Below are 11,022 nucleotides of genomic sequence, written 5' to 3' on the forward strand. Positions count from 1 at the left end.
AAAAAAAAACAAAAACGAAATGCTGTCTACAAGAGACCCATTTGAGCTTTCAGGACAATCATAAGCTAAAAAAGAATGGTTGGAAAAAAAGATTCCAGGCAAATGGAAATGAAAACAGAGAAAAAGTTGCTATACTTACATCTGACAAAATAGACGTTAAGTCAAAAACAGTGACAAGAGACAGAGAAGGTCATTATATAGTGATCAAACTGTCCACTCATTAGGAGAATATAACAATTTTAAACATATATGCACCCAATAGCAGAGTACCTAAATATATTAAACAATTATTAACAAATCTGGAGGGAAGGATAGACAGCAATGCAATAATAGTAGGGGACTTCAATATCTCACTTTCAGTAATGGATAGATCATCCAGACAGAAAACGAACAGAAAAAAAAAAGGAAGTGAATGACACTTTAGACCAAATGTACCTCACAGACATATACAAAACATTCTATTCAAAAGTAGCAGAATATATATCTTTCCAAGTGCACAAGGAATATTCTCCAGAATAAATCATATGTCAGGTCACAAAATAACTCTTAATAAATAGAAGATTGAAGTCATATCAAGTACCTTCTCTGACCACAATGGTATGAAACTAAAAATCAGTAACAAGAGGAAAAGCTGAAAATTTCACAAATATGTAGAAATTAAACAACACACTTTCCAACAACTAGTGGATCAAGGAAGAAATCAAAATGGAAACCAAAATGTACCTTGAAACAAACAAAAATGGAAACACAGCATATCAAAACCTATAGGATGAGGGGCGCCTGGGTGGCGCAGTCGGTTAAGCGTCCGACTTCAGCCAGGTGACGATCTCGCGGTCCGTGAGTTCGAGCCCCGCGTCAGGCTCTGGGCTGATGGCTCGGAGCCTGGAGCCTGTTTCCGATTCTGTGTCTCCCTCTCTCTCTGCCCCTCCCCCGTTCATGCTCTGTCTCTCTCTGTCCCAAAAATAAATAAACGTTGAAAAAAAAAAAAAACCTATAGGATGAAACAAAAGCAGTTCTTTTTTTTTTTTTTTCAACGTTTTTTATTGATTTTTGGGACAGAGAGAGACAGAGCGTGAACGGGGGAGGGGCAGAGAGAGAGGGAGACACAGAATAGGAAACAGGCTCCAGGCTCTGAGCCATCAGCCCAGAGCCTGACGCGTGGCTCAAACTCACGGACCGCGAGATCGTGACCTGGCTGAAGTTGGACGCTTAACCGGCTGCACCACCCAGGCGCCCCGAAACAAAAGCAGTTCTAAGAGCAAGTTTAGAGGCCCCTGGGTGGCTCAGTCGGTTAAGTGTCTGACTTCAGCTCCAGTCATGATCTCGCGGTTCATGAGTTCGAGCCCCATGTCAGGTTCTGTGCTGACAGCTCAGAGCCTGTAGCCTGCTTCAGATTCTGTGTCTCACTCTCTCTCTGCTCCTCCCCTGCTTGCTCTCTATCTCTCTGTCTCTCTCTGTCTCTTTCTCTCCCTCTCTCAAAAATAAATAAACACTAAAAAAATTAAGAGGGAAGTTTATATCAATAAAAGCCTATGTAAAAAAGAAAGACCCAAAAAAATAACCTAATATTAGGCCTCAAGGAACTAGAAAAAAAAGAATAAACTAAGCCCAAAGTTAGCAGAAAGAATGAAATAATAAAGATTAAAACAGACATAAGTGAAATAGAGACCATAAAGACAATTAAAAAAAGATCAGTGTTTGGTTATACACATTAAAGTGTCAGGAGGTAATGCATCCTGAATGCACAAAAGTATCATATCACATTTGGGAAACTCCCAAACATCACTCTGAGTTTAATCCTGATTTTCATCCTTTATAATAAAACTGTAATCATAAGTGTATGAAAAAAATCAATGAAACTAAAAGTTGGTTTTTTGGAAACAAATTAAATTGACAAACCTTTAGCTAGACTAATAAAAAAGATGACTCAAACTAATACAATTATAAATAAAATAGGAGAAATTATAACTGATACCACAGAAATAAAAAGTATCATTAAAGACTACTGTGAACAATTATATGCCAACAAATTAGATAACTTAGAAGAAATGGATAAATTCCTAAAAACACATAACATACCAAGACTAAATCATGAAGCAATAAAAAATCTGAGTAGAGCAATAGGAAGAAAGGAGATTGAATCAGTACTCAAAAATCTCCCAACAAAAAAACTAGATGACTTTACAGGTAAATCCTACGAAGCACTTAAATAAGAATTAGTAACAATCATTCTCAAATTCTTCCAAAAAATTGAAGAGGAAGGGACACTTCCAAACTCATTTTACAAAGCCAACATTACCCTGATACTGAAGTCAGACAATGACACAAGAAAAAAACAAAAAATTACAGTCCAACATCCCTGAAAAACATAGATGCGTATATCCTAAACAAAATACTAGCAAAGTGAAGTCAAGAACACATTAAAAGAATCATATACAATGATCAAGTGGGATTCATCCCTGGAATGCAAAGATGGTTCAATATATGCAAATAAATAAATGTGATACACCACACTAACAGAATGAAGAATATAAATCATAGTATTGTTTCAGTAGATGTAGAAAAGGCATTTGACAAAATTCAACATTATTTCATGATAAAAACTCTCAAAAGGTTGGGTATAGAAGGAATGTTCCTCAACATAATAAAGGCCTTATATGACAAGCCCACAGCTAACATCATACTCAATGGTGAAAAGTTAAAAGACTCTCCTCAAAGATCAAGAAAAAGACAAGAATGCCCATTCTTTCTGTTTCATTTAAACTAATACTGGAAGTCCCAACCAGAGCAATCAGTCAAGGAAAAGAAATAAAATCATCCAAAACAGACAGAAGAAGTAAAACTGTTGCTATTTATAAATAACAGAATCTTTTATATAGAAAATCTTAAAGACCCCACCAAAAATTGTTAGAACTAATAAATGAATTCAGTAAATTTGCAGGATACAAAATCAGCAATCAGCAGCAATTTCTATACACTAATAAGGAACTGTTTGAAATAGAAATAAAAAATAATACCATTTACAAAACATCAAAAACAATAAAATACATAGGAATAAGTTTAACCAGGTCTTTGAAAGAAATCTAAAGAACTGTACTCTAAAAACTATAAGACACTGATGAAAGAGATTGAAGAAGACACAGACACATAGAAAGATATCCTACATTCTTGGATGGGAAGAATTAATATTATTAAAATATCCATACTACCCGAAGTGATTTACCAATTCAGTGTAGTCTCAATCAAAATTCCAATGGCATTTTTCACAAAAATAGAAAAAATAATCCTAAAATATGTGTGGAAACAGAAAACATTCCAAAGAGCCAAGGCAATTCTGAGAAAGAAAAAAGCTGAAGGCATCATATTTCCTGATTTCAAGAGATATGATGGTGAAGGTTGGAGTAAAATGAATTTGGCCATATTTGGCACCTGGTCACCAGGGCTGCCTTCACTTTAGCAAAGTGGATATTTTCACCATCAGTGACCCCTTCACTGACCTCAGCTACATGGACTACATGTTCTAGTATGAAATCGCCCATGGCAAATTTAATGGTACAGTCAAGACTGAGAACAGAAAACTTGTCATCAATAGAAAGCCCATTTCCACCTTCCAGGAGCAAGATCCCAAAAACATCAAATGGAGTGATACTGGTGCTAAATATGTTGTGAAGTCCACTGGTGTCTTTACTACTATTGGCAAGGCTGGGGCTCACTTGAAGAGTGGATCCAAGAGGGTCATCATCTCTGCCCTTTTTCTGCTAATGGCCCCATGTTTGTGATGAGCATTAACCATGAGACAACTCCCTTAAGACCGTCAGCAATGCCTCCTGAATGACCAACTGCTTGGTCCCTCTGGCCAACATCATCCATGACAACATTGGCATCATGGAGGGACTCATAACCACAGTCTTTGCCATCACTGCCACCCAGAAGAGTGTGGATGGCCCCTTGGGAAGCTGTGGTGTGATAGCTGAGGGACTGCCCAGAACATCAGTGTCACCAAGGCTGAAGGCAAGGTTATCCCTGTGCTGAATGGGAAGCTCACTGGGATGGCCTTCCATGTCCCTACCCACAACACATCAGTTGTGGATCTGACCTGCACCTGGAAAAAGCTGCCAAATATGATGACATCAAGAAGGTGGTGAAGCAGGCATCAGAGGGCCCCCTCAAGGGTATCCTGGGCTACACTGAGGATAAGGTTGCTTCCTGCAACTTTAACAGTGACGTGAATTCTTCCACCTTTGATGCTGGGCCAAGGGAATCCTGGGCTACACTGAGGACCAGGTTGTTTCTTGCAGCTTTACCAGTGACACCCATTCTTCCATCTTTGATGCTGGGGCTGGCATTGCCTTTAATGACCACTTTGTCAAGCTCATTTCCCGGTACAACAATAAATTTGGCTACAGCCACTGGGTGGTGAACCTTATTGTCCACATGGCTTCCAAGGAGTAAGAGACCCCTGAACATCCAGCCCCAGTGAAGCAAAAAAAGAAGAGAGAGGTCCTTAGCTGCTTGCCCCAACTCATCCCCCAGCACACTGAGAATCTCCAAACCTTGAAACAGTTTCCATCCCAGACCCCTTGAAGAAGGGGAAGGCCTTAGGGAGCCCTCCTTTGTTATGTACCACCAATAAAATACACCATACCCTGCCTCCAAAAAAAGATACGCTCAACTGAAAAATGCCTCTTTAAAGGTTTGTACACTTGGACTCATTCATCCCGGAGCCCAGCACAGAACTAGCCAATTGGGAGGCACCCAGACTTTATATGAAGGAGGCTCATTTGCTTATTCTTAAAGCATCAGCCTAAGGGGCAGGCATCTAATTTAACATATACCTAGGAGCCTGCTGATGTATTCTTCAGGGACAGAGGCTGGTAGGAGACATTGCTACACTTTCCTTCTGCCTTGCTCCAGCTGGTGGTTGACATTTTTATGTTCTCCCTCTACCATGCTCCAAAGTTCCAGTATCTCCTAGAGGGGAGATTTTACATGTGTCTGTTGCCTCAGTTTTTAAGACCACTGACCTCAGGGCATTCCTTGGTTATCTGGCTCTGGTGGCCAAGTGGGAGGGGGGGGGGGGGCTGCATTAATTGATCCCACAAGACTATAACAATTAGGAAGAAAATTCTTGGAAGGTTACTGCCTCAAGGGCGCTGCCCAGACAGCAGACTGAAACATACACTGAGTCTGTCTGTGAAAGAAGCCTATTCGTTTGTCCTGGAGCATCAGCCTGAGGGGCATATCTAGGATGCTATAGAGATGTTTTCAAGGAACATAGGCTGGTGGACACCATCATTGGGCTCCCCCACTGCCTAGCTCTAACTAGCCAGTATCTCCTAGAAAGGAGCTTCTACACTAGCATGACAATTTTTGCAACTGCCACCCAAAGGACACCACCAGATTGTCAGGCTCTGGTGGCCAGAAGGGCTTATGTTTGCAGTCTCACAACACTGCATATATTTGCCTCCTTAAAAGCTGCTGCTTGAGGGTCTGGCTTCCAAACAGATTGAATCTTGGTGTTAACTGAGATCCTCCCATTTAGGACACTGACAGGTTTTGGCATACCCTAAGCTACTAGAAGCCCTGAAAATAAAACAAGTTGTGTTTTCTTTGGCAGCACATATACTAAAATTGGAACAATACAGCGAAGATTAGCATGGACTTTGAACAAGGATGAAAATAAAATAGTTGCTTAGATAATCACAAAAGTCTGAGTCAACCAAAAGCTAAAGCAGGGTTGAAAAATAAAATGCATCTCCTACACAAGGCCACTCCTTCAAAACTAGGAGAGGTGGCTATTTTATCTAAGGCATGGAAATCAACACAGAGTCAAGCAAAATGAAGAAACAGAGGAATCTGTTCCGGACAAAAGAACGAAATAAAACCTCAGAATAAAAGTCCTTAATGGAAAGGACAGAAGAAATTTACCAGATAAAGAGCTCAAAGCAGTGGTTCTTTATAGGTGCTCACCAAACTCAGGAGAAAAATGGATGAACACAGGGAGAATTTCAACAAAGAAAAAGAAAATACAAATAAAATTCACAAAGCTGAAGAATAAAATAACTGAACTAAAAAAAATACACTATTGGGGTTCACCAGTAGATGAAACAGAAGAAAGAATCACCGAATTCAAAGACATGGCAGCACAATTAGCCAAATCAGATCAGCAAAAAAGAAAAAGAATCTAAAAATTAAAAGTAGATCTACCATACAATTCAGCAATTCCACTCTGGGTATATACCTAGAGGAAATGAAAACAGGGTTTCGAAGACATATTTGCACTCTTATGTTTGTTGCATAATTATTTACAATAGCTAAGATATAGAAGCAACCTAAGTGCTCATTGATGAATGAATGAATAAAGAAAACATGGTATATATTCAATGGAATATTATTCAGCCATAAAAAATGATATCTTGCCATTTGTGACAAACATGGGTGTACTTTCAAGGTATTATGCTAATTGAAATTTGTCAGACAAGGAAAGACAAATACCATATGATCTCACTTACATGTGGGATCTAAGAACAAAACAAACAAACAAACAAAACATCCAAGCTCATATTATAGAGAAAAGATTGGTGATTGCCAGAGAAGGTGGGTGAAATTGGTTATGGGGAGGTCAAAAGTTATAAAACAATAAATAAATAACAAGGTTGTAATGTATGGCATGTTGGCTATAGTTCATAATACAGTATTGCATATTTGAAAGTGAAGGAAGTAGAAATTTTAAAGTTTTTTTAAATATTTATTTTGAGAGAGAGCGCTCACATGAGCAGGGGGTGGGCAGAGAGAAGGAGAGAGAGAATCCCAAGCAGGCTCCCTGCTCAGCACAGAGCCCAACACAGGGCTCCATCTTACCAACTGTGAGATCATGACCTGAGCCAAAATCAAGAGTCAGATGCTTAAGCAATGGAGCCACCCAGGTGCCCCCAAATTTTAAAGTTTTCATCACAAGAATAAAAATGTTTGTAATTATCTATGTTGACAGATGTTACTAGACTTATTATGGTTATCATTTTTGCAATATATACAGATATTGAATCATTACGCTGTTCACCTGAAACTAAGATAATGTTATATGTCAATTATACATCAATTTTTTAAAGGCAATAGTATGAACAAGTATATACAAATAAATCAGATAACTTAGATAAATTGGACTAATGCCTAGAAAGCCACAAACTACTTGAGGTACCTACCTGGGTGGCTCAGTCAGTTAAGTGTCCAACTTTGGCTCAGGTCATGATCTCACGGTTTGTGAATTAAAGCCCTGTGTTGGGCTCTGTGCTGACAGCCTAGAGCATGGAGCCTGCTTCGGATTCTGTATCTCCCCCTCTCTCTACCCCTCCCCCACTCACACTCTATCTTTCTCTCTCTCTCAAAAATAAATAAACATTAAAAAAGAAAGTCACCAACTTCCAAAACCAAATCAAGAAGAAATAGCAATATGAAGTGGCCAAATTCTGTCATGCTAAAGGTTTTCAGAAACATTCTCAGAATCTCTTCACCATTTATCAGAGGTGCATGGAGCTCTGATGTGAAGGAAATGTTCAGATCAAAATGTTCAGAGTAGGAAACAACGACAGTGCCTTTCACTGAATTACTTGACACAGTGCAGCTGATCTCCCCAAACCAACCCCACAAAGTCAGTCATATCCTTCATTTTCCCCATGTGATACAGTAAAAACTCCCATATTAAGGAGCCCCCAGTAACTGAGATAATTAGGAGAGAAATTTATCCTTTGCTAGGGTAGCCCAGACTCTCCAGTTGATCAAAAGATCTGTTGAGTAAATAAGGGAATAGAAGGATGCTTCTTTTCAGTGTCCTAGTGTCAGAAAGGATTCCTAGACTTATATTTAAGTTTAGATGTAGTAAATCTATTGGAAGAAAGAGATTACAGAATTTGCAAGCTTACTGGATAATGCCTCAGCAAGAGTAAGAAAGATATAACAAACTCTAAGAGACAGACTTCTGGAGAGCTAAAAGTGAGCCTTTCATGGTATCAATCTTGTTATAAATGTCTTAATGTCATATATTTTTATTCAGTACCAGAAAAGAACAGGTATGTGAATGGGTAGTGAGACACAGTAACTGTCACTGATAAATTTGCATAGCAATGCAAAATCCTATTCTTATACTTGAGTTACAACATGGCTCTTGAGTCAGTAGCAGTGTAAACCAATGTGGCTCAAATTATCAGCTATTGCATTTAGAAAATTCTAAAATACAAAGCAAATTAGAGCTGATTTATCAGACTTACCATTGGGAGAGTGCTGGTTAATTTAGCCCAGGCCCTGAAGGACTCACTGTTTGGAAAATATACTTGTGTTCGTACTGATGGCCAGCATATGCCAGCATATACTGATATGCTGGCCTCCAGCAGGGGACCTTTTATTGCCTACACCCTGAGCTGGCAGGCAGCATGGCTCCTATCTCTGTTTAAGTGTGAGCTCTGTAGGTCCAGCCCCCTGGTTACTGCAGCCCTCTCCCTTCAAACCTGTCTCTTTGTTGAGAGAGAGAGTTGAGGCCACTGTTGAGACAGTGGCCCTATGTCTGTCTGGTCCATAACTAGGCACACTCTCACTATCATACCAAACAATTTCAGATTCATCGTATTGAAATGGGTTTCCCAACTGCATTTGGAAAGTTTTGCAGTGTAGTTACTACTATGCTGGCTTCATATGCCTAGAAGGTGCTCTGTAAAATATAGTGACTAACTGAAAATTGCCTTCACAGTTGGGAGTATTAATCTACACTCTTTTGATGTCTTTACTTATAGTTTGTTCTGACGTGCTTCACATCTTGTGTGAAGCTTTTTGATGGACTGACCAAAGACTCTGTTACTATCTAAAATGTGCATTGAAACCTCAGAGAAACTGACACAACTGATGGTTGTAGGAAGGGAGAAGCTGCCTGGGCATAGGAAGTAGTTATTAAACCATGTTGTGGTTGAAGAGGAAGAATGATGGAACATAAATCTTTGCATAAACCACACTTAAGAGAAACCGTGATAAATTGTTAAATACTTGTCTTTACAGCTAACAAAGCAAAAAAAGGAAAGCAGCATCATTTGTATCTGGCAGACTAAACCACAAAGAAGGCATACCCAAACGTGTGGTGGCAGGCAGGGGAGGGGGCATGGAAACTCCATTAACATCTCAGTTCAGTGAAATTGGTATATGAAACACTTACATATGGAACATTGTGTAGAATTTCTGAAGTTACCTGCTCACCCTGTCCCCACTGGGTGTCTTCTCTGCCTTTCTTCTCCTCCCATATGACTTCACAGTCCCTCTGGGATCATGACCACAAACTTTCCAATCTTAGTTATGCTCCCAAGCCCACTTTTCAATCCCTTTATTTAGTTAGTTAGTTATTTAGAGAACATGTGAGCAGGGATGAGAAGTAGAGGGAGAGAGAAAGAGAGAATGAGAATCTTAAGCAGGTTCCATGCTCAGCATGGAGCCCAATGCAGGGCTCCGTTCCACAACTCTGGGATCATGACCTGAGCCAAAATCGAGAGTTAGATGCTCAACCACCTGAGTCACCCAGGTGCCCCTCAATCCTTTTATATATCTTAGTCATTTCTATTTCTCATTTCCCTCCAATTTTTTCTTTTTTACCCACTCATTTCACGTAACTAAAATAGTTACCACTTTGTACCTCACAGATAAAGAGGAAAAACGCAAACACTTCCCAAATCCAGCAAGTCTTAAATTCAAAACCCAGGAACTGTGCCACTCAAGCAAGCAGAGACAGGAGAGCCCTATTGAAGTTCACACTGTTTTTCCTGCAAAAGGAAACTTTCAGAATAAATGTCCAGTCTGTGGTTAAAGTACAGCAGCTTTTGTGTTAGAACTTCTGGGACTGGGTGCAAGCCTTGACCCTTTGACTGCATTTAGCAATGGTCTCAGCACAGGAATTGCTTTGGTTTTTGATGAAGCTGAACACTTTTTAGACTCAAAGTGTTTTACCTGTAATATTTCTAGTATAACTGAACAAAATTTCAGAATCTTCAGCTGAGCATGAAATCTCTAAGATGTGTCACCTCTTTAAATAACCCTTAGATAAATGACACTAGAACTGACCAGGAGTGTTCATCCCTGCAGGCATGCGTGCAGGAACAAAATACTGCGACAGATATGAAAAACAGAGAGATGGGGAACAGCTCTTTTCTACCCATAAGGTGCCCACAGAGAAGAGCTACAAAAATGTAACTCTCCACCAAAGGCTCATACTGGTGAAACACTGCCAGGAGGAGGCCATTGAAGGTGTATGTGGCCAGGTGCCTAATTCCTTCTTTAGAAGAATTATGTGGTCGGGCGCCTGGGTGGCTCAGTTGGTTGGGCCACCGACTTCAGCGCAGGTCATGATCTCACAATTTGTGAGTTCGAGCCCCACATCGGGCTCTGTGCTGACAGCTCAGAACCTGGAGCCTACTTCAGATTCTGTGTCACCCCCCCCCCTTTCTCTACCCCTCCCCTGCTCACACTCTGTATCTGTCTCTCAATAATAAACATTAAAAAAAGAAGAAGAAGAATTATGTGGTCTAGTGCCCGTGAGGGGAAGTGTATGTAAATGCCCTTCCGGGCCACAGTGTAGCACAGTCACCCCTCTCTGGTTGGACGGCCTGAGTTTGAATTCTGGCTCCACCCCTTACTAATGGTGCAGCCTTAGGCAGGCGTCCACCTCCTCCATGCAACAATTTCCTAGCTGGTAAAGTATACCTACCTCATGGTATCATGAAGATGAAGCCAGTTAATATAGTAAAAGCACTTAGCAGAAGAGTGTCTGCCATATAGAAATCACTCAGTAATTATTAGGCATTATTATTATTATTATAATTTTTATTAATTATCATTATCATCATGTCTGAAGGGTAACCTGGCAATCTGTCTTTATTTTCTCACTAGCCTTGTTGATCAGGATCCAATACATCTGGGGGAGAAGTCTTAGTGTCAAAAGCCAAAAGAAGCCTGCCTTTCTTTATATTAGGTGGGAAAGGGGAGGAGGGAAGG

At 40.0% G+C, this 11,022-nt stretch overlaps 1 non-coding gene and 1 pseudogene across 1 annotated transcript; both read left to right on the forward strand.

Annotated features, from left to right (window-relative positions):
• Nucleotides 1-3,386: 3,386 nt before the first annotated feature.
• LOC122489366 lies at nt 3,387-4,452 on the forward strand (annotated as a pseudogene).
• Nucleotides 4,453-5,601: 1,149 nt separating this feature from the next.
• LOC122490676 lies at nt 5,602-5,713 on the forward strand. Its single transcript, XR_006299217.1, has one exon. It is a non-coding gene; the product is annotated as a U6 spliceosomal RNA (small nuclear RNA).
• The last annotated feature ends 5,309 nt before the right edge of the window (nt 5,714-11,022 follow it).

Source organism: Prionailurus bengalensis, chromosome B2, assembly GCF_016509475.1.
Source record: "Prionailurus bengalensis isolate Pbe53 chromosome B2, Fcat_Pben_1.1_paternal_pri, whole genome shotgun sequence".
Classification (NCBI taxonomy): Eukaryota; Metazoa; Chordata; class Mammalia; order Carnivora; family Felidae; genus Prionailurus; species Prionailurus bengalensis.